This window comes from Erpetoichthys calabaricus, chromosome 4 (assembly GCF_900747795.2).
Source record: "Erpetoichthys calabaricus chromosome 4, fErpCal1.3, whole genome shotgun sequence".
Classification (NCBI taxonomy): domain Eukaryota; kingdom Metazoa; phylum Chordata; class Cladistia; order Polypteriformes; family Polypteridae; genus Erpetoichthys; species Erpetoichthys calabaricus.
The window spans coordinates 169042482-169069702 of NC_041397.2; positions in this window are offsets into that span (position 1 = coordinate 169042482).

Here is a 27221-nt window from a genome sequence, read left to right on the forward strand (position 1 = left end):
CAAACACATCCTTCTGACTAATTTACCAGAAATATGCAGAAATGTGGTGTAGCGCAGCTCCAAATCTAAACAGTTTGAAAAGGTCATTTACTTTGATGCATTATCTGTTTTTTGTGATAATAAAGGATTTGTTTTCCTCTAGAGGGGTCCTTTGTATGAAAAAGTTTGAAAACCCCTACTCAAAAGGATGGCATGGCTGCAGTAACACTTTAGTTCAAGCGGCATTTTAAACAAAACAAAAATAACAAACTTGCAGAAAGTTTCATTAACAAATCCACCCACTGTCCCTGCTACTGAGAGTAATTATATAGTCTTTTCTCTCCTATTGAGCTACTTATATACCTGTAGCTCCACCTATAACAGTATACCATTCACCCCATATACAAAGATTTTATTTTTTTTACTTTTCAAAGTCACTAATCAGCCATATCAAACTAAGTGAATATAGCACACTATCAGTTATACACAAACCTTCCTGTGATAAAAGAAACAGAATTGTCAAATTTGTATTATACATTTCCCACAAACCACTACTGAACATGTGTGTCTCAACACTTCAATGGCAGGCCTCAGGTTGTTCTCCATCGGACTCCTATACTCTGTGTCTCTCCCTTGTGAATAAGTGCAGAATCATCAGATAATTTCTGCAAGTGACATGATCTAATGCTATTTTACAGAGAAGAGTGAAGAGAAGAGGAGACAGGACTTTTCCATGTGATGCTCCAAAATTGCTCACATCCATATCTGAGACATAGTCCTTGAGCTTGACAAACTGTAAGTGTTGGGGGGAAGATGATCGGGGACACCCGGAGTGTTTCTGGGTGCGCAGCCAGCACTTCCGCCACATTGGGGAGTGCCAGTGGAAGATTGTCGGGAGGCACCTGGAGCACATCCGGGTGACTATAAAAGGGGCCGCCTCTCTCCATTCAGGGGCTTGAGTTGTGTGGAAGAAGGAGAAGGTCTGGGAGGAGGCAAGGAGGCGGCCTGAAGAAGTGAGGCATTTGATGGTGGCCAGGACTTTTGGGGACTTTAGGGTTGCGTGCACTTTATTGTAAATAATGGACTCTGTAAATAAACGTGTGTTAGGTGATTTGAACGTGTCCACCTGTCTGTGTCCAGGTCATTTTCCACAACACTCTCAGGAGTTGCCTTTAATATGGTTTGTCCATACCTGTCAATAAATCTGACACTCCTTGACCGGGTGAGTGAAAAAAGAGAAAAAAGCAGAAGTGGTACCAAATGCTACAGCAGGACATTTTAAAGAATTCAATTATGGGGTTGTAGGGGAAGCATAGAATTTACCAACATCATTGTGTACAAAGCAGGAGACACCCACAAGTCTACCAACTGGGCATGCTTATTGATGCCGAGTAAATTAGAATAACTGATCAACCTCTTCTTGATTTTGTAGTAAAGCAGAAAGCAGACAAAATCCTCTGAAATGTTTAAGAATTACAAGAACTAATTCTTATAAATTAAAAATGTTGGAGTAACTTTATTAGTCAGATAAAGCAGATGAAAGTTGAGCAAGGGGTGGTCTTGAGTGGGCATCAAAATGAAAGGGTTGTATAAGGAGGGAGGAAGTAAAGGAGGCAGTGAAAAGAATGAGAAATGGAAAGGCAACAGGACAAGATGAAATACCAGCAGAAGTGTGGGAGAGTTTAGGAGAAGAGGGAGTAGATAGGTTGTGGGATCTAATGCAGAAGATCCACGAACAGAAGAGGATACCAGAGGAGTGGAGAAACAGTGTGATTGAATCCATTTATAAGGAGAAAGGAGATATTTAGGAGCATGGAAACTGTAGAGAGATAAAGCTGAGGTCACACACAATGAAAATTTGGGAAAGGGTTATTGAGAAGGCTTTTTATTTTATCCCAAGGAAAGGAACAATCAATTTAGCCTTTGCATTGAGGCAACTGATAGAGAAGCATCAAGAAAACAGAAAAGAGTGCATATGATGTTTATTGATTTTGAGAAGACATTTGAGAGAGTAGTGGGTAGCGCTGCTGCCTCGCAGTTGGGTGACCTGGGGACCCGGGTTTGCTTCCCGGGTCCTCCCTGAGTGGAGTTTGCATGTTCTCCCCGTGTCTGCGTGGGTTTCCTCCGGGTGCTCCGGTTTCCTCCCACAGTCCAAAGACATGCAGGTTAGGTGGATTGGCGATTCTAAATTGGCCCTAGTGTGTGCTTGGTGTGTGGGTGTGTTTGTGTGTGTCCTGCGGTGGGTTGGCACCCTGCCCGGGATTGGTTCCTGCCTTGTGCCCTGTGTTGGCTGGGATTGGCTCCAGCAGACCCCCGTGACCCTGTGTTCAGATTCAGCGGGTTGGAAAATGGATGGATGGATTGAGAGAGTAGCACATGAAGAGGTCTAGAGGTGCATGAGAGAGAAAGGATTACCAGAAAGTATGTAAGGATTATCTAGGATATGTATGAGGGAGTGAGGACTCAGATTAAAAGCAGTGTTGGGGTACCACATGAGATCCCAGTTAGAGTAGGTCTGCACCCTGGATTTCCTTTAAGCCTTTACCTCTTTGATCTGGTTAGGGATGTGTTGAGTCATGGGGTAAAAGACCAATTCCCTGGTGCATGCTTTTTGCTGATGAACTTGTGTAGCACCAGAAAACAGGAAGTGGAGAGGATGTTTTGCAAGATAGATGACTGAAGATAAATAGGACAAAGGCAGAATATATGAGGTTTAATGATGATCAGGATTCAGAAGTTAGCTTGCATGGAGAGGTATTGAAAAGAGTGGATAAATGTAAATATCTAGTATCAGTGGCAGCCCAAGATGGAAAACTAGACGCAGAGATAACTCATACAGTACAGTGTGAATAGAAAATTTGAAGGAAGGTATCAGGAATATTATGTGATCAAATAATTAAGGAGAAGGTTAAAGGTAAGATTTGTAAGGCAGTGGTAAGACCAGCAATGATATATGGAGTTGAGACATGGACAGTAAAGACAGAGCAGGAGAGGAAGTTAGATGTGGTAGAAATGAAAATGTTGAGATGGATGTGTGGAGTTGCAAAAAGGACAGAATAAGAAATGAGATACTCAGAGGTACAACAAAAGTAGGAGAGATGTCTAAGAAAGTACAGGAAAGTAGGATGAAGTGGTATGGACATGTGATGAGAAGAGACAATGAATATATGGGCAAAAGAATAAGGGGAATGGAAGTACAGGAGATGAGAAAATGAAGAAGGCCAAAGCGGAGGTGAATGTATAGAGTAAATGAAGATTTGAAGGAAAGGAACTTGACTGATGCAAGACCATGCTATATGGACAAGGTTGATCAAGCACATAGAAGTCGGAAAGGATGAAGTGGAAAAAGTGGGAAAGGATGCAGTGAATAAAGAAGGAGTACGTTTATTGTTTAATTCCTATTTGTAAGAAAAAAGAATAATGTAAGAACTTTAAGACAGTTTCATTTTTTTCTGTCAATAAATTAAATGGTATCTAATAGGGGTGAGGCTTTTACAGCATCTAACACATGCTATAACATCAGAAGGGAAAAACAGGCATTCATGTTATTAGATCATCAAGACAGTGAAGTTTACTTGTTTTTATAGGCATGCGTTTTTTTCAACTAAGTAGTCTGTGCTAACATGAGCTAGTGCTGAATAATCCAGGAAGCTCAGACGGATGAATTCACAGTCTAATATTGCAAAAAATGACCTTCTGTCTAGGTTTCACCCTGTTACCCTTCTGTTTAATCAGGTGTCTTACATTCCTTATTGACCAGGAGACTACATAACATGCCAAGCTTAGTTCAGAATAAAGTGCTCCTTGTTGAAAATTACAGACATCATGATTAAGCAACTGCTGTGCTTTACAAGGAAAATATGTGCATCCAAATGATGTCATGCAGCTGTGTAATTCTCTGTCCCTGCTGCCTTTACACCATAGCTTGGCTCCCTTTGGAAAAGAGGAATGGAAGGAATAATGAGGATGGGCTGGGGCTGCACAAATCAGAGTATCTGAATTTTTTTTCATTGTAGACAGTCTGCTGTCAGTGCCAAAAGATCAGCTAAAAGACATTATTGTTCTTTAGAGTAGACAAGTAGAAAATAATTTTTTAATACTGTGGAGTTTTAGTTAAAATGACATACTATTCTAGGAGCAAATGTTGAAAATAAAGTGTACACAAATGCATTGTCATGTATGGGTGTCTGAGGACCACATTCCAGACTCAGATATGTTGTGCAATACCCTGCTGGGGCAATAGGGGGTTGCTAATGTTAGCAATAAAGTCTCTTTTCTCTTCCATAGCTCAGAGAAGCCACTCAGTGAGGGTACATATGTCATGTCCACACCTCTTCCATTTGGGATAACATAAATTCAAAGGCTCCCAGAAGATGGCACCTCAGTCTGAGGAATGCAGCCTTGCAGTCTTATTTTTGTTCAGTATTTTGGATTTTGGCAGTAAACACGATGGCCTGGTTGGCACCCCAATTTTTCTTTGGTTCTCATCTCCCTCATTTGAACCTCACAGCTGGGAGGATTTCCCAGGGTAAGATGACTGAACCCACTGGACCTCACAGAGATCATGCAATAGCTGGCCAATCAGGTCACCCAGTTGCATCTACAGGTAGCTGATGCCAAGGCGACACCACCAAAGCTCAATTCCCCATGTTGGATCAAGATCCTATCCGACTATTGGTCCTAATGCATCCCGGGGATGACTTTGAAACCTACCTGCTGATATTTGAAAGAGCTGGCAGCAATGGGAGTGGGTGCACCTTCTAGCTTCCTTCTTGTTGAGTGAGGGAGATCTTGGCCTGTTTTGGGCTTACCTTGGTCTGTCAGGCATTTGTTTGTGGGGCAAGCTGATCTACTGGCTGTGCTTCTGCGAGAATACTGCTGATGAGGTGGTACAGATGGTCACTGTGGACTACCTCTTCCATGTCCTCCCAGATCATCTTGTTTGTTCTGGGCAACCATGGAGAAGCTGGTGAACCTCGTGGAGTAACATTGCACTGCCCTGCTGTGTGAGAAACCCAAGGACAAGAGGTGCACCAGAGCATCCAGTGTGCTGAAGCTGGTGCCTGGTGTAAAAGACATGGAGCCTTACCCTGAAAAAGGGAACATTCCATGGTGCAGATCTACTGTTACTGCTGCTGGGAGAAGGGGCACTTAATATTAAATTGTTCTTTTACACTTGCTGAGCTAGTCAATAGAATCCTGTCTTCAATCTACTGTATATGACTCCAGCAGCAACACTACCATTGTTACCTGCTGGTTTGTTCCACTGCAGCAATACAATGCTTGTATACACAGTGAGGCCTGTTGCTTCCTCAACACCCTCTGCTAGTAGCGTGTCCAAGAAAGTCTCAGAGAGCTGGGTATGGTGGTAGTGCTGCAATCTCTGCATGCTGTGATACTGGGAAAAGGTTGGCCACATAAAAACACTGGCAAGGACTACCTGTGTCTGTTCCTGAAGCAGAGCCTTGTAATTAACGTAAACAAACTGCCCCAAAGTGATATCCTGCCATGCAAACAAGCAGGTAAGGATGTAGTGACTGAGTATAACGTGGGTGACATGGGGGGCAAGACTGATGACAGGTCTGGTATGTTGCCGCCGGTTCTGACCTCTAACCCTGCCACATCAGGCCATACTGTACCTAATTCCGTAGTCTCCCTGCAAGTTCAGTTTCATTTCCTGCCCATCTCATTTAAATGTGAGAAATGGAACAATGATTCTTGAAGTTTGCAAGAAATGCAGAGTATGTAGATGGTCTGTGGATTGACAATTCCATGCTGCTCAAGACCCATTTTATACTACAACACAATCTGTTACATTGGGTGGTGCAGTCTCAAGGCAAGACGTTGACCCAGTTTTTAGTTCCCTGCTCAAATCGCCAGAAGACCTGTGACCTGGCACACTACCACTTACTAGGAACTTGTCTAGGGCACGAAAAGATATTAGAGCAGATCACAGCACACTTTTTCTAGACGGTGTGCAAAAGTTGGTGTGTTGTTTTTACAGGTCCAGTCTGGAATGCCGATTAAGCCATCTTCCCCAGAAAGACCGCATGCTTCTAGTCCTCATGCCAATCACAGACATTCTATTTCGAGCAGATCAGCATGGGGACATAAATACGAGTACATCCTTGTCTTAGTGGACTATGCCACCTGCTATCCAGAGGCCATTCCCTTGTTTCTGACTAATTCCAAAACCATTGCCCAGGACAAGGTATGAGTTCCTTGCGCACGTTGGCATCCTTAAGAAGGTCCTGATGGACCAGGGGACACTGTTCACTTTGCAGAATTTAAAAGAGGTTGCCAAATTGCTGAACATCACCCACATAAAAATGTGTATCACCCCCAGACAGATGGTTTAACAAAATGCTCAGCAGATATTGAGGAAGGTGGTGCATGCTGACAGTAGAGACTGGGATCAGCTCCTGCCCCTCATCTTTTCGCCTCATGGGAGGCAACCAGAGACTATATAGGGTTTTCCTACTTTGAACTATTGCATAGGAGGTGGCAGTGGGAGCTGCTAGATCTACAAAGACGGGGAGGAAAAAGCAGTGTCCTGCTGCCACAACATTGTGGATTTTGTTATGCCCTTATACAAACTGCTTCACAAAGCTACAATCCATACAATGTGGTTCAAGACCACATGGGGGTGGTTCAGTACAATCAGGCTCGGCTGTACAATCATGGCACCTGCTTGTGAGAGTTCCACCCATGGGACTAAGTGATGGTCCTTGTTTCCCCCATCTCACTCAAAGCTCCTAGACTATTGGCAGAGTTTCTGTGAGATCTGGGAATGCAAGGGGTTGGAGGATTATTTAGTTTACCAACCCAATCTGTCTTCCCTCTGAGCATATTTTCCAATGCCAACCTCCTCAAGTTCTGGCATGATCGGGCTGAATCAGGTGCTGCAGCTCCACCTGCGGAGACCTTGTATGGAGACAATGAACAGTTCAACTACAGAGACAACCTCAGTCGTCATTGCCAACCTGCAGGTCATGGTTGATCCAAGATCAAGACAGTTAGCGCTGATAGCTCATGATATTGTGACCATTGGCAAATCGTGTTCTACCCTTTGGGTTATAATAACAAAATGTTATTTTGGGGTGACCAAGGCTAAGTGCCTAGGTTATAAGTGGATGGAGGACAGATCAAATCCCATTGATCCAAAGTTGCTGTCATTCGTGACTGGACCTGGCAGCACACTAAAAGGTAGATTCAAGCCTTCCTGGGACTGGCGTATTACCAGAGGGTTGTACCCCACTTTTCTGAGAGGGCAGCACCTTTAACAGACCTCACAAAGAAGGGTACTCCCAACATGGTGACATTAGGATATGAGGCAGAAGCCGTATTCTGTGACTTGAAGGAGGCCCTTACTTCAGCTTCTCCTAATTTCTCTTTACCTTTCCTTCTCCAGACTGACGCCACTGCTACCAACCATGGTGCCATGCTGAGCCAAGTCATCACTGAAGCAGAATACCCTACAATGTTTCTCAGCTGGAAAGTGTTGTACTTGGAGAGATGGTACACAGAGGTTGAATGGGAGGTCCTAGCCATTAAATGGGCAGTGAAACACCTTTGCTGCTATCCGCTGGTGAAGGAATTCACTCTGGATATTGATCATGTCCCCATTCAATTGTAGAGCAACCCCCACACCACCAGGTGGTTCCCCAGCCTCCAGCCATACAAGTTCACCATTTTGCACTGATTCAGGACCATCCATCCCAACACCGATGCCCTGTAAGAGATTCATAACCTCAAGGTGAGGTCTGGGTGGGGCTGGGTTAAGGATGGTGCTGTGTTATGTGTAAATGCCTGAGAACTACCTTCCAGGCAAGGGGCAAAAGGGGACACCAACGCTAACAATGCTTTCTCTTTTCTCCTCCATAGCTCTCGGAAGCCGTCCAACTGAGAGCACAACGCCTCTTCTGGTTGGCACAACATAAATTTGTGGGCTCTGCCAGTCTGCAATCCCACATGACAGAGCTCCACAAACCAGACTTGCTCAAGAGAGTGGAAGTTTTTGAGAAGTCTCACAGGTTAGGAAGGCTCATTTTTGTTTTGTGTTTTGGACTTTGGCAGTAAATAGGGTCAGTACCTCAACTTTTCTTTGGTTTTATTTTCCCTTATTTGCACCTCACAGTATGTACAGTACTGTGCAAAAGTTTTAGGCAGGTGTGAAAAAATGCTGTAAACAAAGAATGCTTTCAGAAATATAAATAATGATTTTTTATTGTTATCAATTTACAAAATGCAAAGTGAGCGAACAAAAGAAAAATATAAATCAAATCAATATTTGGTGTTACTACCTTTTGCCTTTAAACCAGCATCAATTCTTATAGGTTCACTTGCACAAAGTCAGGGATTTTGTAGGATTCTAGCCAGGTGTATGATCAACCAATTATACCAAACAGGTGCTAATGATCATCAATGTCACATGTAGGTTGAAACACAGTCATTAACTGAAACAGAAACAGCTGTGTAGGAGGCTTAAAACTGGGTGAGGAACAGCCAAACTCTGCTACCAAGGTGAGGTTGTGGAAGACAGTTTCATGTCATAGCAAGATTGAGCACAGCAACAAGACACAAGGTAGTTATACTGCATCAGCAAGGTCTCTCCCAGACAAAGATTTCAAAGCAGACTGGAGTTTCAAGATGTGCTGTTCAAGCTCTTTTGAAGAAGCACAAAGAAACGGGCAATGTTGAGGATTGAAGACGCACTGGTCGGCCAAGGAAACATAGTGCAACAGATGAAAGACACATCAAGCTTATTACCCTTCAAAATCGGAAGATGTCCAGCAGTGCCATCAGCTCAGAACTGGCAGAAACCAGTGGGACCCTGGTACACCCATCTACTGTCTGGAGAAGTCTGGCCAGAAGTGGTCTTCATGGAAGAGTTGCAGGCAAAAAGCCATACCTCCGACGTGGAAACAAGGCCAAGCGACTCAAGTATGCACAAAAACATAGGAACTGGGATGCAGAAAAATGGCAGCAGGTGCTCTGTACTGATGAGTCAAAATTTGAAGTATTTGGCTGTAGCAGAAGGCAGTTTGTTCGTCGAAGGGCTGGAGAGCGGTACAATAATGAGTGTCTGCAGGTAACAGTGGAGGTTCCTTGAACGTTTGGGGCTGCATTTCTGCAAATGGAGTTGGAGATTTGGTCAGGATTAATGGTGTTCTCAATGCTGAGAAATACAGGCAGATACTTATCCATCATGCAATACCATTAGGATGTGAGGAAGCCTACATCCACAGAAGATCTGTGGTTAGTTCTCCAAGATGTTTGGAACTACCTACCAGCCAAATTCCTTCAAAAACTGTGTGCAAGTGTACCTAGAAGAATTGATGCTGTTTTGAAGGCAAAGGATGGTCACACCAAATATTGATTTGATTTAGATTTCTCTTTTGTTCATTCACTGCATTTTGTTGATTGATGAAAATAAATGATTAACACTTCCATTTTTGAAAGCTTTCTTTGTATACAGCATTTTTTCACACCTGCCTAAAACTTTTGCACAGTACTGTATATGTCAAAGTTAATGAACATATTAATTTTATGATTCAAATAAAACATGAATAGGAAGTTAGTACATTTCCATCAAATATATGCTGCAATATTTACTCCAAAATCTCTGTCTTGATTGATGCATTGTCCCTATTTTGATAGTCTAAACAGCTCTCTGCAGTAGAATTCTATTCCAGCTTTGTGAGCATACCAAAATTCTGACTCCATGGCAGCCTTCTCATTTATCTGATTGTCACATATCAGTTCTCTTCAGCGAGTGAATGTAAAATCTATATTGGGAATTTGAGATGTTTTGTAGAAAGGAACTGCCAATGGGAGGCAAGGTCTGCATGTAAATTAGATGTATTTAAATAAAATTCTCTAGCAGTGCCTAAACAGAAAGGAGGCCATGGAGGAATGACACAAAGCAAGCAGAAGTTAAAATCAGCAGGTGGTTGTAATCTGTACTAGATAAAACAGCTTTGTATTGTTGAGGTAATGCAAGATGAGGCTGAAGTTACACCTTACTTATGTTTAGGACCTACTACTTGTACTGAATGCAATGAGGAGATACATAATATGTAGCAACCCAATAATTTTTTCATTATTATTTTGGCAGTAAGAGGTGAAAAGCCTTGCACAATGAACAGAAGTAAAACGATATCATCTCAAAATCCAACAGAGATGATGGAGAGCACACACTATTTTCATAATATAAAGAGTGGTCTTGGTCAGCCTCTCAAAGCCAGAGTGAGATATACTACCAAAATGAAATGTCTCATTACAAATAAGACAAAAATTTTAAAAAGAAAGACTTAAATGTTAACCATAAACTCAGATATATATGTAAACTTCTTGAACTGTAACTGCAGTTGTTCAAGCATACATCCCTTCTGCTTCATCTGAAACTGTTTACTATGTGTTTTTACCACTAGCCTATTATTTAGTTAGGAGAACACCACCACCTTCAAAAGTAGTCAGTTTCTAAAATTCATTGCTTTATTTCATTTTACAGTATTGTCAAAATTAATCCACCCAGTTTTTATACCAATATAAAGACTTGGCAAAAAAGCAATTTATAAAGACCAGCCACGTTTTTTTACTAGGAGTACCTTAAAGACATAATGTACCAAATCCTAATACAAAATGCTAAATCAGGGTCAAAACAGAATACCATGTTCCTTGCAATGCAACAGTAAACCAGTCTTTACATGGCAAAATTCTTTCATAGAGGATCCATAGTCTTGGAGTAAGTGTTGTTCACATTGCCAGCCTTTATAAGATTGCACTTATGCACAACTTTCATTAAACTATGACCCATAACAATGATTTAAAATGGCAGCTCCCATTAGAAAACAAAATCGTTTCTTGAGAAAATTCAAAATATAATGTTAAGCAAATATAACAAAATGAATAACAATATTAATAAAGGAAATAATTGAACCTGTTGTAGTTACAAGTCCAAAAACTATTTGAGCAAATATATAAGTTAATATATTAAGAAAAAAAGATTTACCGTATATACTTGAGTATAAGCCGACCTGAATATAAGCCGAGGTACGTAATTTTACCTACAAAAACTGGAATAAATGGAAAAACCTATTGACTCCAGTATAAGCCTAGGGTGGGAAATGCAGCAGCTACTGGCAAGTTTCAATAATCAAAATAAATACCAGTAAAATTACCATACGTTAATTGAGGCATCAGTAGGTTAAATGTTTTTGAGTATTTCAAAAAAAACCAGTAAACTAGCTCTGTAAGTGGAGAAGAGGGTCAACAAAAACAATATGGTTTCTCTCTCGCTCATTCTCTCTCGCTCGCTGCATAGGGAATGCACTGGGTGAGACTGAACATGTGCGGAAATCATCGGCGCGCACAAACCGAAAGGGAAACTGGCTTGTTTGTATACTGAGGGGGCAGCGGGACCTGACTTGAATATAAGCCGAGGGTGACGTTTTTCAGCACATTTTGGGTGCTGAAAAACTCGGCTTATATTCGAGTATATACGGTAAATACATTGATACTCACAGCATCAGTTGAAAGGCAGAAAGCAATTCTGGATCATGAGATCATCTATTGCGAGCACACTCCGTTATAGACTAGCTGCTCTAGAGCACACTCTATTTTAGAACAGCTTAGGTTGTCATTGACTTTGGGGTGTAAAAGCAAATCATTTTGCGTGAAGAAATACTGGAAGAAATAGAAAGTAAGAAGTTCAAAGGCAAAAGAAAAAATAAAAACCTTTTACAAGAAACACTTTACATCCGTTATCAAACCTGGTTCATACAGGTACTTGAGATTCAGCAGCATCAGGATCAAGGCAGGACCCAAATCCATAGGGAATGCCTGTTGAAGAAATATAATATTACATGTTTAAACATGCTCAATACAGATCAGGGGCAGATACGGGACAATGGAACACTGCATTTACTTATTTGGCTGATGCTTGTATCTAAGGAGCATTAGAACATTACAGACACAATGGGTTATATTTCTTTTTTTTTTTCAAATTGAAGCACAAGCAGGTGGCCACACAGCATCAGCAGTGAAATTTGAATTCATAACCTCTGGGACTGAAGTCCAAAGCCTTAACCACATACACTGCCACCCCAGGGAAGGATGCCAGTTATTGGCAGGGCCCACTAATGCATATACTTTCATAGGGACAATTTAAAGTTACAGATAATACACCTCAAGTAATAAAAACATGTGAAAAAATTGGAAATAGAAAAAAAAACTTCAGTGGAATATAAAACAATAATAATTCAAGGGCACAGTGCCTGAGTTTAGAAAAATGCCACCCAACCTTCATTTGAAAGGCAGGTTATTTACTTTTGTCCAAATTAGAATAGCACAAACAAAAGTCTAAATCCCACTTTTCTTATTCAAAACACACTTTTAAATTTGGTCAGCTAAGGCTGTGTTAAGTAAGTATCCACCTCAAAAGCTGAATGGGGCAGCATTAAATTAGGTTAAGAATTATAATATGCTTTATTATTAATAAATAAAATGAAAATATTACTTTATTAGGCTAAGATTTTCTGACAATCATTAAGAGAAAAGCAAAAATGGATATTTACAGAAAATTCTTCTGCCCTTGACCAAACAATGCAGAATGACACTGGTAAAATATGAGAAGATTCTAATGAAGGGTGGTCTAATTTAAAGCCACTCTACAAGGCCAGTAGGGATAATCACAACAAAATGACAGTGATACTAAGTGCCAAGTCCCAAGAGGAAGAAAATGGTAAGTGCCAATGAAAACAATAGCTGTAATTATTAAAAAGCAAAATGTCCAGCTCCATCAGCAGCTCAACCTAGAGTGCATACTTCTAAAATAACAAGACTTCAGCCTTGGCATAAACAGGGCATTACTAATGTCGATAAGTACATAATTTCAGATTTTGGCCAGTCCATACCTATAGGCTTTGCCATGTGTAGCAGTTTAATATAACCTGGAAGCTTTCAAGAATTCCACCATCTTAGGATCATTGTGAAAGAGACAACAGGACTGAGCAATAAACCATTTGATCCATAATAAAATACAAGATGAAAAAAAAACTTTTTACCAGTATGATAACAATTAGTAGAAAACTTGAAAATGCATTTAAATGTAAAATGTTTTCTATCACAGTGTGCAAGTTTGTGAACACAGTAGAGAATGGGAAATGTGATTTTAGGTCAGTGTCTTAGTATCTTAAAGGTCATGTGTTTGTCTTTGGAGTTCTGTGTGAACTGTGTATAATAAATAAGCATCAGTTCTTTATGAGTATAACAAATATGTTGATGTGCAGTTCCATTCGATTAGTGAATTGAAACAAACTGGAAGAGAGAACAGGATAAAGCTGCGCCTTGTTTTATTTTTTCTTAGCAGCGGTCTGAGTGACCGAGTAAAAAAGAAAATGTGTTTATATTGATTCAAGAAGGTGAATACCTGCTCTTGGATCCATTTGAGTAGCAGTGCATTAACAAGTGTTTCCATAGATAAGAGACATGTTATGTGCACAATTAATAATTATTATATTTGCTGTTTGTTAAAAATATTTTTCAGTATGAAAAATACTGTATATACTAATACTTTATACCAGTGTCTACTCCAACTGTCAGAATTTTTAATTATACTTTGATATGGATTTTTGGCCATACCATGCACAACTGATACACAATGTTAATTTCTGAATGAAGACATCTTTATAGCAATTTGAAACAGCAGAACCTCAAAGGCTAATAAAAACTTCAAAATGACTTCAATGATCCCCAGTTTGAATTTCCTGATTTGAATTATGACTGTATAAAATCTGACATTAATGTATTGGTACATTATAAAGTTCTTAATTTGCATCTCGGTTTAAGTAAATATTTTTGACTTTCTGTAATTAAAAGCTAATCGATTGCAGCTGTGTACATGCTTGTCTTTTTTGCTGTCAAAGTGTTCTTAATTCAGCTATCACACATAGCCATTTAAAGCCAAACATTAATGTGTAAGGAAAAGCCAAATGTCCAAAAAGTTAGACTCAAAGCGGCATTTTGTTGACTTTGTCTGGAGTGAAAGCCAAAAATAAAAAGTTCCCTTTCATCGTGTTATACAAAGTTAGTTGATGGGAAAATTTTTATATGATGAACTGCATCCATCTGCTAGCACATTAGCTATATTTTCCGACAAATAAAAACATTAGAATTTGCATAGTTGAAGACTGAAATGGGAATTGGTAAGGCATATTCAGTGGTGAAACTGTGACTGGAGATGTAAAATATTCATAAATGAAATTTACACTATTATTTTCAGTAATTGACTGAATACAGCAGAAAGAAAATACAGTATGTTATACATTTTTAAAGAAGATTCTTACATGTCTGTGTGCCAATTGTAGTCCATCCATATGTACTGTACTAATTTTAACTTTTGTACTAGGGTCCCTGGTCAGGATGGGAAGAGCAAGCAGAAATGATGGCACAGGACAGGGATACAACATGTAAAGATGAGGTACATGATATGTTGGTAATAGCAATACAACTTGCATTGGCAGTGTAATAATTGATAAACCGCTGAGGGCGGTTTGAGTCATGAGCATTAGGTTTGCTATGACAGTTAAACCACTATGGAAGGAGTGGGAGGAAGTGTTAGTAGATCTAGGGTGGACACTTAACAATGTTCCTCAGGAGCAGACAGAGGCCAGGGACATCACAGCTTCTAGAGAGCACATGTTTGCACAAGAGAGAATTGGGAAACATGCAGTCCCTTAAACAATACAAATATTCCCATAAATGGAAAAGTTAAGAGGGACTGTGTTGCGAAGGTTCAAAAACAGGGGTGTATACTTTGGAATATTAGTTTCTCAGCATGTTATTGTTAGTTCTGCTTTCATCTGTATGGCTGAAAAAACCGTCAGGCCACAAAGGCAGTAAATTACATGTCAGAAAATAACATGAAAATTAGTGAGGTGCCAGGTCTTCATCAAAGCTGGAATGGAAATCAAAATAATCACTAGTTCATTCACCATTATGTGTAAGCCTCTGCAGAATGTATCCACAGACTTGGATGATGAGTAATCCACAATGCTGATGTTATACTTCATTTTCTTTTTTAATTTTTCTGAGCCTCCATTTACATGTTATACAATTATTTTGATTCCCATTTGCGGTTTTTGAACTAGATGATTTCAAACTTTTCGTTCATACTAATATTTTATATATATATATATATATATATATATATATATATATATATATATATATATAGAGGGCGGCACGGTGGCACAGTGGGTAGCGCTGCTGCCTCGCAGTTGGGAGATCTGGGGACCTGGGTTCACTTCCCAGGTCCTCCCTGCGTGGAGTTTGCATGTTCTCCCCGTGTCTGCGTGGGTTTCCTCCGGGCGCTCCGGTTCCCTCCCACAGTCCCAAAGACATGCTGGTTAGGTGGATTGGCGATTCTAAATTGGCCCTAGTGTGTGCTTGGTGTGTGGGTGTGTTTGTGTGTGTCCTGCGGTGGGTTGGCACCCTGCCCGGGATTGGTTCCTGCCTTGTGCCCTGTGTTGGCTGGGATTGGCTCCAGCAGACCCCCGTGACCCTGTGTTCAGATTCAGCGGGTTGGAAAATGGATGGATGGATATATATATATATACAGTGGAACCTCTAGATACGAGTTTAATTCGTTCCAGCACTGAGCTTGTATAGCGAATTTCTCGTATCTAGAACAAACTTCCCCATTGAAAATAATGGAAATCCAGTTAATCCGTTCCGCACCCCAAATATATTAACATAAAAATCAATTTTCTTAACAAATAACACATAAATTATATATACTGTAGTCTACCTTTAATAAATAACACTGGTAAATAATATAACTGATTATTAAAAGAATCAAAACAGGTGTCCAAAGTGCAGTAGAGCATTCAATAAATCTTTAAATAAATAATCCTTAAAACAGTTGTGAAGTGGAGGTTTAAAATACACAAGAATAACAATCCTTTAACACGAGGTTAAAACGTCAAAAGGATGCAGTCTTTAAAAAACAGATGACAATCCCCGGTGCTTCTTCTCTGTTAGCGTCTCACCTGCAGGCTCTGCAACAGGCGAGACACTCTTAATGCAGCTGACCTTCAGTACACCGTCCTGCTTCAGCTGTTTGGCTCGCCTGTTCAGCTCACTGTTCAGCTACACGCGAGCCTGCACTGGCTCGCTCGCTCGCTCGCTCTCCCACACCGACTTCCTGCCTGCCTGCCTTTTTTTTTTTTTTTTCCCCCCTCTCTCTCTCTCTCTCTCTCTCTCTCTCTCTCCTTTTACTTCTTCTCCCCCTTAACCGGCTCGCGCTTCTCTATATCAGCCACAGGAACAATCATGGATGTGGGCAGTTTCCCACCTGTGCACTTAAGTGAGAAACGCAGACACCGCAGATCGCGGCTCGCAACTGCTACCACGCCCCCTCGCTAAGCCGCGAGCTATACCCACAGCCTGGCTAGTGGCTCGTTACGCGAGCCAATGCTGGCATTTAGATCTGAATTTTTCGCTCATACTTTCCTCGTATTTTGAATTTCTCGTATACAGAGGTGATCGTATCTCGAGGTTCCACTGTATATATATATATATATATATATATATATATATATATATATATATATATATATATCTATACATATTAATAAAAGGCAAAGCCCTCACTGACTCACTGACTCACTGACTGACTGACTGACTGACTGACTGAGTCACTCATCACTAATTCTCGAACTTCCCGTGTAGGTGGAAGGCTGAAATTTGGCAGGCTCATACCTGCCTTACAAAAGTTAGGCAGGTTTCATTTCGAAATTCTACGCGTAATGGTCATAACTGGAACATATTTTTTGTCCATATACTCTAATGGAGGAGGCGGAGTCACGTATCGCGTCATCACGCCTCCTACGTAATCACGTGAACTAAAAACAAGGAAGAGATTTACAGCACGAGTCAAATGCGGGAACGAAGGTAAATGACGTTAATTTTTGACTGTCTTTTAATACTGTGTAAGCATACATATTAACACATGTGCAATTAAACGTGTGCATTTACGGGGTGATTTCTCAGGCTTAAAAGCTTGCCTTTTACTAAAAAGGTAAATGCAAAACTATTTTCAATCATTCTATGATCTGCTTCTCACAACTGAAGGCACCGTGGCTGATGGTAAATGACGTTAACTTTTGAGTGTCTTTTAATACTGTGTAAGCATACATATTAACACGTGCAATTAAACGTGTGCATTTACGGGGTGATTTCTCAGGCTTAAAAGCTCGCCTTTTATCAAACGCGGGAACAAAGGTAAATCACGTTCTTCACTGTCTTTTAATACTGTGTAACCATACATATTAACACATGTGCAATTAAACGTGTGCATTTACGGGGTGATTTCTCAGGCTTAAAAGCTCACCTTTTACTAAAAAGGTAAATGCAAAACTATTTTCAATCATTCTTTGATGTGCTTCTCACAACTGAAGGCACCGTGGCTGATGTTACGTCACTTGCTGTCCAACCATAAGCGTTACCTGGTAGGTAACCGGACACTCTCTTCACTCCCTTTCGGGAATCGAACCTCTGAGGTTTTCTTTTGTTCTTAATTAAAATTTAAAAGCAATACTTCACCGCTGCTAAGCCCCTCTAGCGCTGACGTCCCAGGTTCGATTACCATAAGCAAGTGCAGTGAGTGTGTAATTACATTCACGGCATTCGTAGTCTGATTCACAATCTGATTGTATGGGTGGTTACCTACCAGGTAATGCTTATACTTGGCCACCAAGTCAGGTCAAAGTGATCACTCGAGTAAAGGCAGCTTCACAAAAAAACAGATCCTTAACAAACTGTTATTAGTATATTTTCCCTCAATTTAAAAACGTTTTATTTTCTTCTTAATAAAAATTTAAAAGCGGTACTTCCCCGGTGCGAAGCGTGTGGATTTGACCGACTGACACATACAGACATATTCATGAGTGCAGGTACTTCGGAAAGAAAGCACCGTGTAAACCTAAAGTTTAAATTAAGTTCATAGACCTACAAAAGGTTGCCATTCATTTGAGGCAAGATTGCTTTTCTTCTGTACAACTATACGTTGCATTCTCAAGAGTGTGCTTGCACGGCTTCGGATATAGATATATATATATATATATATATATATATATATATATATATGTATGTCTATATATAAATATGTAAGCTTATAAGTACTGCCTTACTTCTCTTTAAGAAAGGAAGATGTAATGATACTTGATTTAAACGATTCCATGTCTTCCTGGGTTTGCGTAGCTTATTGTCAATATCTTTACACGTTTTTTTAAGACTTATTGACTGAAACGGGCTTTCACGAAAAAAGTTAGGGCTTTGCTACAGGATACACCCTCCACAAGTTAAGCAAGTAAAAATAAAATATATATTTCTGTTTTATTTAAACCTTTTAAGTTCGTATGCATAGCCCCATTTGGCTGTTTAATATTTTTTTTTCTTTCTTCAGTAATATTTAATCTCCTTAAAGAAAAAGAACATATCCATTTTACTTTTTTTGTATCTCATTAGTAATATTTTAGTGTAAAAGATAACCAGTATTTAAACCTTTTATGTTACTTTATACATTTATTTTACACAATGTTGAAAAATTAATAAGAAAGCTACATATTTTGGCAGCTGCTGCTTTCATTTTCAATGAAATGAAAAAAGCTCTCCAAGAGAAAACATCAATGAAGAAGAAACAGTTTGCACTATCTAAAAATGAGAAACCCTCATTTATAAAAGTTTGCTGCAGATGACTTAACTTATTGTCAATATCTTTACATGTTTTTTTAAGACTTACTGACTGAAACGGGCTTTCACGAAAAAAAGTTAGGGCTTTTCTACAGGATACACCCTCCACAAGTTAAGCAAGTAAAAAAAAAATATATATTTCTGTTTTATTTAAACCTTTTAAGTTCGTATGCATAGCCCCATTTGGCTGTTTAATTTTTTTTTTTCTTTCTTCAGTGATATTTAATCTCCTTAAAGAAAAAGAACATATCCATTTTACTTTTTTTGTATTTCATTAGTAATATTTTAGTGTAAAAGGATAACCAGTATTTAAACCTTTTATGTTACTTTATACATTTATTTTACACAATGTTGAAAAATTAATAAGAAAGCTACATATTTTGGCAGCTGCTGCTTTCATTTTCAATGAAATGAAAAAAGCTCTCCAAGAGAAAACGTCCATGAAGAAGAAACAGTTTGCACTATCTAAAAATGAGAAACCCTCATTTATAAAAGTTTGCTGCAGATGACTTAACTGAAAATAAATGAATAGTTCCTATGTGTATAATACATATTTATCTATTTTACTTATGCCTTTATTCCACCAACTTACAACATCTGAGGTACAATTTGTTACATTACTTTTGTTTTTTGCAGCACAGGCAGGTGAAGTGACTTCCTCAGGGTCACACAGTGGTGTCAGTACCAAGATTTGAACTGACAAGCTCCGGGTTTACTGAAATATTACTGAACAAAGAAAAAAAACGAAAAACGGGCAAATACGGCTATGCATACAGATGTCCATCCGTCCATTATCCAACCTGCCATATCCTAAATACAGGAGCCAATAAGTACATATGTATATATACAGTATATATATATATATATATATATATATATATATATATATATATATGTGTGTGAATGTATGTATGTATATATGTATGTCTATATATATATATGTAGATATGTAAATTTGTATATGTATATATATGTTTATGTGGATGTGTATATGTGTATATACGTATGTATATGTAGATATGTATATATATATGTATATGTATATATATGTTTATGTGTGTGTGTGTGTGTATATTATATATATAAAAGACAGCAACACTCATAACAATGACAACACAATTACATTGACAATCATGTTACGTTATTTTTAAAATGTTTCCTTTTTTTTTTTCATAACCTCTTTAACACACTACTTCTCCGCTGCGAAGCGCGGGTATTTTGCTAGTATATATATATATATATATATATATAGTGGCTGGCGGCTGCACACTATATTCAGGGGGAGCAGCCCATGCCACTGCAATACCTCCCCCTGGACACTAGATGGACGCACCCCTGGGGTGGAGCAGTGCCTCAGTTTCCCACAGGGCTCCCTGGGAAATGGAGATGGGTGCAGCCCTGTTGGGTCCTGCAGGCACCGCCAGGTGGTGCTGTGTTTGGGACTCCTGAGTCCATGTGGGCAGCATATGCATCACACCCGGAAGTGCATCCGGAACTCTGTGATCAAACACCTAGAGCACTTCCGGGTTAGAGACCACCACTCAGCGGCCAGAGTCAGGTTGAGGAGGAGTGGTGGTGCCAGAGAGTTGTGCTTGTACTTGTGTGCTTAATACTTGGGACTGTGTTGTGTCTGTGGGTACGGGGAAGGTGTAGCCCACAGATGAAGAAAAATAAACAGTTTATTCATTTTACACGTGCCTCCATGTCCAATCTGTGTCGGGTCGGGCACTATACAGTGTTCAATCTTACTATATATATATATATATATATATATATATATATATATATATATATGTATATATATATATATATATATATATATATATATATATATATATATATATATAGTCACACACGTGTGCTTAGGAGGCAGTCAACAAACCCAAAGGTGAGTGAAACATTGCAAGACAAGGGGGTTGATGTGCGGTACTAACATCTCTCTCTCTCTCTCTCACTAGACAAAAAGAAGAAAAATAAAACATTACTTACTTCTGGGTTCCATGATGGCTGCCAAGACATCACTTCCGGCACCTCCAGATGACAATACTTCCGGCCCTTCCCAATGACTATACTGCCGGCTCCATCTGATGACATCACTTCCATCACTTTGATAATTTTGTATCCATCTCACAGTTTCGACGTCATCTCCTGCCAACTCAATTCCATTCTGGTATTATATGGGGACAGTCCTGAAACCTTTTTCCTTTCTGGAAGTGCTTTATTTTTGCGAAAACATATTACCATATATATATAGTGAGGTTCACGGACCCCTCCAACAGGACGATATGCTGAAGTGCATCCTGAAGCACAATTGCCATGTCTGTGGAAGATTGCTTTTCAGCCACAGGCTCTCAGAGCTGCAGCACAGCACCGTGGAAGCAAATCCAAGCTGATCGTGGTCTCGCTATAAGCACCTGTCATTGATTGGTGATGCAAGGAATATTGTAAATGCCTTATAAATGTCTGATTACTCTATACTTGATCACATGTTAACAAGATTATGTTTAACTAAAACTGCAAATGCCACACACTTGGCCACTGAGACCCGGCTGATCGATATTGTGAATGGAGCTGAGTTTATTAAATGATCAACGGTTGAAAATTGATTGCTTTAGCTAAAGAAATATATCAACCAAATACTGTGGAACATTTTAGAAAGCTGTGAAAATGCACCTTTTCTGTTTCATATTTTTTAAGTATTATTGCTTGTTTTACAACTGCCAACTTAGTAAAATAACTACCGTATTTTTCGCACCATAAGACGCACTTTTTTTCCCCAAAAGAAGGTTGAAAATGTCTGTGCATCTTATGGAGCGAATATTGTGTCACAGACCATGATGTGTATTACCTGACAAAAGTCGACATCCAGAGGTAGAGGGCGACAAAACTCACTGTTACTTTACAGGCATTCCCTCTGTGCTTGGAGGAATGTTAGACTCATTGACTCGGCATCTAATCCTTGCGTGAGTTGCGAAATGTAAACAAATGTAAACAATGGCAAGATGGCATCGACATCTCACGAGGGAGCGAAGCGAGTGCAGAAAACAAATGTTTTGCGCATTATCACTGAATCGGACTTTTGTTGTGAGTGATCAGGAGATCGAACAAGAGAGTGAGGAACTGGCATCAGCTGATCAGGACACCAGTTGATGCCGCCCCAGCTGAGCGCATTCGTGCACCTATGGCAAGGTTCGTGTGGGAGGAATACCAAGACATTGATCCGTGGGAGCCAAACTGGCTACCGGACTTCACAAGACAGTATGGCTTGCTGTTGGACTCAACAGATTACCAGCCGCTGGACTACTTCAGGCTGTTCTTTCCTGAAGCTGCCTTTCAGCTACTGTCAGATGAGACAAACAGGTATGCAGAGCAATTTTTTTGAATCGAGGTCTGTGCTTGCACCGCATTCTTGTTTTTCACACTAGAAACCCACAACAAAACACGAGATGAAGGGCTTTGTGGCATTACAAATATAGATGGGACTAGACTGGCGATATAACTTCAGGGAGCATTGGTCCAAACATGCGTGATGATAGGTACGTGCTCCTGCAAAGTGATTGTGAGCAACTGAGCTTCATAAATTCTGACACTAGCGATGAGGAGTTCTTGGGGTTTCCATAAAACTAGAACAGTGCTTGAACCTTAAAGGCTCTCCTTATTTGTTAATGACAGTGATGATGTTTCTTAATACCGCTGTTGAATTTACATGGTTGAAATATTATTCTGCTATATTTTATTAAACATATTAGTACACCATTTGGTTCAGAATATTTTTTTTGTTTTCCTCCTCTAAACCTAGGTGCGTCTAATAGTCAGGTGCGTCTTATGGAGCAAAAAATACGGTAAGTTAAAGTCTCTTTGCACAGTGAGTTTAACTTTTGAGATTATGTAATTGTTAATAATTATGTATCCACTCATGTATAATAAAATTTGGAGCTTTTAGCATGACAGTTAGAATTCTCTGCTTTTTCACTCAGGGTACTGTAGTGCCATGGGCTACTGCTCTGTCGTTGGAGTTTCCCAGCAGTCCTACAACCAAAATTGCACATGCCAGTAATGACTTGGATAGTAATGAGCGAACCCTGCAGAGATCGCTCCTCTGTGACTTCGGCAAAATCCACAAACTGCTTTGAAGTGAATAGAGAAGGTGGAAATGATGTGGTTTGAGTTGATTATAATGGTGCAATAGTCTTTTAAGTGTCCCTGGGGATTAGGAAAGTGTTTCCCAACTATGCAGACCCAATTATTAGGGCCAAAAATGTGATCAGTCCTGTCAAGCAGTAGTGCTAACCGCTGAGCTACTGTGCCGCAAACAATAAAAGACACAGAAGGAATGAATACCACAAACAAAATGAAACAAATGTTCTGTTGCAGAACAAGAACCATGGAACGTTAAGTTAAAGCATGAATTATTTCATTGGAGGGGATCCCGAGTTAAAATGAAAGAGTAACCTACTATAGGAAGTCTGGAGAAAGGGTTGGCATGGCCATCTGTAGCATGTCATGGGTGAGCATGTGAGGCCAATCTATGATTTAACAGCTACTTTTCAGAGGTGTGGCCTTGCAAAGCCTCATGTTGTGCTGGGAAAACAGGTCTGTTTAAGACGTCTGAACAGCGAATTTTCAGGAAAATATTTGGTTAACAAATTCACCAGTGACTGTGGAATATATTAATTCCAAGAAACATTTTGGTGAATTTCACTAATAACACTAGACTTGGATAATTTAATATATGACAGAATGCCCTGGATGGACATTGATAACCAATTATGTCAACAAGTCTTTGTATTTCTGAGCTACTTTAGATGGTGGGCTGTCAGAGTATTTTTTGTCATATGACCAATAAATAATAGTTTTAATGACTTTTAAGTTACTCTGCATAGTTTATGGATGTTTGTTAATTAATATTGTTATTATTCTATATAATTTCATTAGGATATTTTTATACCTATATGTTTTATGTTTATAATTGCTTTTCAAAACCACTGTATATAAAATACAGTGTCTATAAAAATATTTACCAGTTGGAAAATTTCAAATTTTATTATTATATAACATTGAATTGCAATGGATTTGATTTGGAGTTTTCAACACTGATCAACAGACAAAGATTTTTTAATTGCAAATATAAAACACAAAATAACTGGTCACATAAGTATCCACCCCATCAAATCAGTATTTAATAGATACACCTTTATTAGCCATAACAGCCATGGATCTGTGTGCACTGTTCTCTGTAAGCTTCACACGTATGAAAACTGCAGCCCCTCCAACACTTATTATTTGAAGAACTCATGCTCTGTCAGGTTGCATGGTGACAATGAGTGAGCAGTCTTTTTAATTCCAGCCACAACTTGTTCATTGGATTCAGTTCTTACTCAGTCACACGAAAACATGAATATTGTTGTTTTTATGCTATTCCTTTGTAGCTTTGGTGTTATAATTGGAGTTATTGTGTAGCTGGAAAACAAATCTTCTCCCAAGGTGCAGGTTTCTTGCAGACTGCACCAGGTTTTCCTGTAGGATTTCAGTGCATTTTGCTGCATTAATTTTACCATCTAACCTTATAAGCCTTCCAAGATCTACTGCAGAGAAGCACCTTCCCCAGCATGGTGATGGATACACCATGCTTCACGGTGGGGATGATTTGTTTTTGATAATCTGCAGTTTTTGGCTTCCCCCAAAATGCTCAGTTTCGATCTTGTCATACTTTGTAATCTTTTTCCCGCTGGATTCGAAATCCTCCATGAGCCTTCTGGCAAACCGTAGCCAAGATGGCATATGCGTTTGTTTAACAGTGGGGTTTTCTTTTCCACTCTCCCATAAAGCTGTGACTGGTGAAGCACCCAAGCAACAGTTGTTGCATACTTCAGAGTTATCATAGGTCTCTTAGTGGTCTACCTCAATAGTCTTCTTCTTGCACAATCACTCAGTTTTTGTGAAAGCCTTGCTCTAGTCAGATTTGCAGCTATGCCATACTCTTTCCATTTTTTAATAATTGATTTAACAGTTCTCCATGCCTATTCAGAGACTTGGATATTTTCTTGTCTCCATCCATTGACTTGTACTTTACAAATCTCCTTTTCATGTTGTATGGAGTGTTCTATAGTTTTCATTATGTAGGGTAGGCCATGATACTGACTTATCACAAGTTAGATCTTCCTGATACACTAGAAACCCCTTGACTACAGATAGGGGATCTCCATTTAACAAATTGACTCCTAAAACAAACTGGCTGCACCTTGATCATTTATGTGTTTCATAGTAAAAGGGGTGAATACTTTTGGGATCAAGTATTTTGAGTTTTAATATTTTTAATTAATTTAAATCAATTTGAATAAAGTAAAAAAATCTCTGCAATGTCAAAGAAAGCCATATTAATTCCACTATTGTTCAATGTTGTATAACAATAAAATGTAAAAACGTCCAAGTGGTGAGTGATATAGATTTGCATTGTGGTGAACTGCATTGGGGTCAGAAGCAAGCGTTATGCAGTATGAACTAAATGGAGAGCTCCATCAGTCAGCGGCATAAAGCCCGTCTCTGTACACTGTGAGCAATGTGCCTCCTGGTGACATAAGCTCATTTCTCTTTGTGTCAGTCCTCACCTTTTCTATGCAGTGTCGCCACTACATTTTACTTTTTGTTTGTTCATTCGGTTAGTTCAAAACCCTTGATTATATTTCAGTGATGTTCAGTTCTTTCATAATTAACTCACTGTACTGTATTCTTCCCAGAATGTACCATGCTTTATAGTTACAGATTGTTAATTCATTCAGTTTGTAGAGCCATTTTGAACACATGTTGTTACTTTGCTTATGGCTTTGTTGTTTCATACTGTAGCTTACTGTATTTCCTGTGTTCATATTGTTCTTTTCAGTTTAGCGCTGTAATGTTATTTACTCAATTAAAGTGCCTTGAGCTAGCAATGTTGTTCTTTATTATTCATTAATTGATTGATTGAAGAAAAATGAGCTAATGGAGCCAACATAAAAGTCTGTTAACTCAGGTAATTAAACTCCCTGCTAGGATACTCACATTTTAAGAAACCAAAAGTTGGGCATCATAAATACTCCTAAATTCTTAAGAATCCACAGCATTTAAAATAAAATAGTAACGTGAATGCATTAAGAAGGTTTAATATAATGAAAGTCTACCATTTAACTAGGAGAAATATAAATCTGAAGGCTGAGTTATGTGGTTAGGGGTCTGATTTTGGATATCATCCATACATGCTTATTTTTATGTTTAGATTGGCTGCCTATTGTTTATTTTCCTCTATAACCTGGGTTAAAAAAAATTTAAATGCATCTGGACCCACTTTTTTGTAAAACCACAAACATGATCTTTAATTTAATGAATGTAATTAAATGCAGTTACATTAACAAAAGCACATATTCCTTTACCACTTTTCAGGTTTCTACCTTCAGTCACGTTTTATGAATTAAGCAATTAATGGCTTGTCAAATTTGATAAAGAAAAATAGAATCAAAAACATGAAATTGTTGAGTAAAAAGGTGGGTTATGTTGCATGCATAAAGTACATTTTGGGAGCCATAGTTTTTTCTGATAATCAGTAATGTCTGACAGTGATTTCTTTAACATTCCAATTTCTGAAATTATACACCAGTCTATCACAGGGACAAATCATTCTCAGTCATGTATTATGCATTTATGCAGTCTGTTATGAACACTGAGGGTAGTGTTCCCCTCAACTCAGAATATTGTCAAGAATGTCAAATTAGCACCACATAAAGTCATAAATAATGATGATTAGGACTACGCAATTAGGTCAAACACAATACAAAGTAACAAAAGACAATACAACAAGCACTTAGTTTCTCTCTGGGCCAATGTTCCCTCTAAGGACTGATTTGGCGTGAGCAAAAATTTTCAGTTAAATGAACCTGTGATTGCAACATACTATTATGTAATATAATTGTTAAATCATATGCAAAGTAAATGTATGTAATGCATTTTTACAGAATACATATACATACAGAATATTTTATGGAATATACTTTAAAATGTATTTTACATACGATTTATTCATGCAGTTGCACAGACTTTATGTTGCTCATGACCGGATGTTAAAAAAATTGTGTGGGGAGCTCAGCTATGTAGCTTTTATAAATAGTGCCTCACATGTAGCTAGATTATTATAAAATCTTTGAATGTTGCTATTAAATTGATGCAAATCACAAGTATATATGGAAAGCAGAGATGAACAGAAAATTAGGTTAATTTATTATCATATGTTATTCATTTGCTGCCTGCTCCTCCCTATGTACTCAGTTATCAATTTGTACTGCAAATGCATGAAGTCAGCTCCCATATGTCTGATTTATTGTTCATGGGCTGCAATTTCTCCCCCCCAGAGGATTGGAAAAAGGTCTGATACACAGACACTGGTAGCAATAAAGGACCCTTGGAAGAGGTGTTTATTAAGTTGCTTGTAATGGGGACCCTAACACACCAGGAACAAA